We start from the raw sequence: 3,951 nt of genomic DNA on the forward strand, positions 1-3,951 counted from the left end.
GAGCCTTTAAACATCTATCTATAACCCTTTAAAATACTCATGTCAAGCCTTTAGATCTCTGCCTTACAACCCTTAATTTATCAGTTCTTTTTGTATTTTCTATTATATTTTGTTGTTTGTCAAGCCTTTAAATCTTTGTCTATAAATATTTAAAGTACTTGTGTCATGCCTTTAAACTTTATATGTAAATTAATAAAAAAAATATTACAGTAAAAGTCCATAAATACTTAAAAAAATTCTTTTTAAATCACTGTATACAACCATTTAAAGTAGTCGTATCAAGTATTTAAATCTTACAAAAAATCTCACGTATTAAATATTTAAACCTAATATATAAATTAATAAATCAAACTACAAGATACAGTACCGAAATTAAGAGAAATTTGCAAGTTGAAATCAAATTTCATGCTATTAATAAAAGAAAAAAAAGATCAACAAAAGATATACAATAAAATGAACTTTGTTGATCATAAACTAAATGGAGAAGAATTGAGATATATTGTGTTGTTGTCATGGTTTCTTCGCCGTTTCTATGTCACCTTTGTGAGCCGCGCTAAATCTGATCACTACGTCTGCGTTGAAGATCGAATCACCGTTCCTCTAAACCGCGACAAGACCAGAGAAGAGATTAGCTGTGGATTTGTGCACCGCGTAAAAGCTTCATGGACTAGAAGAGATGGAATCAAGATCAATTGTTATAGAGTGAGTCTATGGTACTATGCATATCACAGGTTGGTCCGTACTACGTCTCAATATTTGACTTTGCAAAATCCTAATGCTCGATCCGAACCGTTCATCTTGTTCTCCATATTAATATGTGTTTGGAGATCAAATTTTACATTTTTAAAATTTTTTTTACTATTTTTTTAGATTTATTGAAAAACACTGTTTTTGAATGGTCCAGGATTTTCAGATCAAGTGATTTTCTAAATATCTAAAAAAATAGTAAACAAATTTAAAAAAAAAAATGTAAAATTTGATCTCCAAACACATATTAATATGGAGAACAAGATGAACAGTTCGGATCGACCATTAGAATTTTAAAAAGTCAAATATTGAGCCGTAGCACGGACCAACCCGTGATATACATAGTACCATAGACTCACTCATTGTTATATATCTTCTTTAGATAACAATAGATTTTCTTTCAATGGGAGAGAGAATGAAAAAGAAGTGATGATTTTGAAAAAAAGAGAATAAAATAACAGTAGAACGAGTTAGAAGACGGAATGAAATAGAAGTATTATATGTTACTATTGTAAAATTGCATATATTAATACATCACTTACAAGTTAGTTTTTATATTATCATATAAATATTAAAATTTTCACATTACATTGAGTGATTGAATTAAAGTTCGATTTTAATTTCGGTTGGTAAATTTATTTTATCAGGTCGTTTATATTTAAATAAATAAAAATAAACAATTTTAATTTAGTTTATTTTGACAGAAAGTCCAATTTCCGAAAAAGGAATCTTGTAGTCCAAACGGTAATTTGTGTGTGTGTGTGTGTGTGTGGGGGGGGGGGGGGGGGGGGGGGAATTTCATGTATACCCCTCAAAAACTTCAAAATTACATATCTTCATCTCTAAAGTTTGAAATTACGTATTTTCTCCTCTAAATTTCAAATACTCACAAAGTTATCCATTTTATTATTTTTTATATTAAAAGTGATTGTAAGTTTATAAAATACTCATTTTACCTTTTATTAAAAGCATATAAAGCCCATCAAACTCAAATTTGAATATGAGCAGTTCCTCTACCATCCAAATTGCTTTTAGATATGCACGCACAAGATGAGCACGAATCTTAATGCGAATACGAACGCATTATGAAGCGACGTGCACAAATCTTAATGTGATGTACACGAATCGAGATCGCTTTAAGATCCATGTGCATTAGATCAACACAAATGTTGAAGCGCTAAGCACAGATGTTAATGCAATGCACACAATTTGGATGATAGAAGAACCTTTAGATTTAAATTTGAGTATGATGGGCTTTATATGCTTTTAATAAAGGGTAAAATTGATATTTTAAAATTTTAAAATGAGTTTTAATATAATAGACAATAAAATGAGTAAATTAGTGAGTTTTCGAAGTTAAGAGGGGGAACTGTATAATTTTAAAAGTTTTCGAGGGGTATACATGAAATTCCCCTCCTTTTTTGGTGTCCCTTCCGATATGATTTGCTGTGACGTTATGTGAGCAATTGGTCAATGCAGACAGCCCTTTTAGTTCTTGTTTACACGTCTTTTTTTCAGATTGATCAATGACTTCAATACTCTGCACAAAGTTATAAAGTGAATATCCTCAGCGGTATCTGACCGTATGAAGTTACTCAAAAGCTAGTTTTAATATATTGAATGGTTCGAATTTAATTTGACGGGTCAGGTATCTTATCTGATCCGAATTCTATTTTAATATTTAATTCAAAATAGTGCAATTTATATAAGGGTGAAAACGGAGCTGATACGAATCACACAGTGGTAAAATCATATCCATATCTCTTTTTAATTTTTCAGATAAGAATACATCAGATATCAATTGAATACGGATATGAATGTGAATTGAATCAGATATTTATTAAAATATTATAAAAAAATAATGAAGTTCATAATATTTGTCTAATTGTAATAGTGAATAAGCATGCTAGTCGTCTTTATTTGCTATTAAACTATAAATTATTTTGTTGCTCCAGTAGCAAAATCACATTGTTATTTGTTGTTAAACTATGAATTATTTTTTTTACATTAGAAAAATCACATTATGAATTGTTTTGTTTTCTTGTACGGTCCATTTGATGTAGTTGAATTTGGATGGGCTAGTGGGTATGGGCAGGCTAGGCAGGCCCATGGGCTGAGGCAGGCAAGGACAGGCGCATGCATGGGTGCGCTTGGGGGAAAGGCCCATGGGCGGGCCGGGTAGATGAGCCATCAGTTTTTAACGGACAGACCGAGCATGGACTTAGAAAAATACCCGTGGGCTCGGCCCATTGCCATCCATGGATGGGACCAGTAAATCGCTAAGTTAAAATTATCAAAAATATTTATTCTTGATGTTGAATTCTGAAGTATGAGATTCTTTTTTCCAAATACTTGTTGAATCTTCATCAAGAGGCTGATAGATACATCATCACTTATATCGTTAAGCCTACTTAGAGAATGCATGAATGTAATTTAAGTATAATTTCATTTAATCCTGCTTGAAAATAGAGCAGTCATTCTCTTTCATTGGGATCCAACGTGTACATAGTAATAAAATAATATAAGTTTTGCAGTCTAAATTCTGAAATGGAGAAGATATTATATTATAGTATAATAATTTGGATTCCTGAAGTCACTAAAAACTATCATGACAACCACTTTAATCTTTAGTTAAGATAGGTAACTTTTGTGCGCTCTGATGGGGCTCTGATGATGCAAACTCCTCAGTCCACATTTTCTTTTTTGACTTTGCCACGTATGATTGACCGCCAGCGTTGCAATTTGTTGGGTTAATTGTTAGAGCATCTACGTCCCTAAAACTCAAAAGGATTTCTAAATAATTGTTAATTACTTTTTAGAAATTATAGTCTTTAAAGTTTCTAACTCTTACATATCTGAAACTTATTTTAGAGTTTCTATTAAGCCATGTCAGCAACAAATTAAAAAATGAGAAACAATTTGAACTAATCATTTGGCCAACATAGAGTTTCTAAACAGTTTCTTAATAAGAAACTTTCCTGCATAGTTTCTAAATAAGAAACTCTTTCACATCCCTGAAATTAGATTAGAAACTGTCACGTTAGATTACAATTTTTTTCTTTCAAATTTTAGAAATAAAAAATATGTTATAAGAAACAAGATTGATTGTTTTTTTTTCCTTTCACAAATTCATTTTTGGTTTGGCCCAATGATTTTATTTTATTTTTTGTGGTATGATACGCAGCAACTCCTAGTAGCTGTTGG

This window comes from Carex rostrata, chromosome 8, assembly GCF_964058835.1.
Source record: "Carex rostrata chromosome 8, lpCarRost1.2, whole genome shotgun sequence".
Classification (NCBI taxonomy): Eukaryota; Viridiplantae; Streptophyta; class Magnoliopsida; order Poales; family Cyperaceae; genus Carex; species Carex rostrata.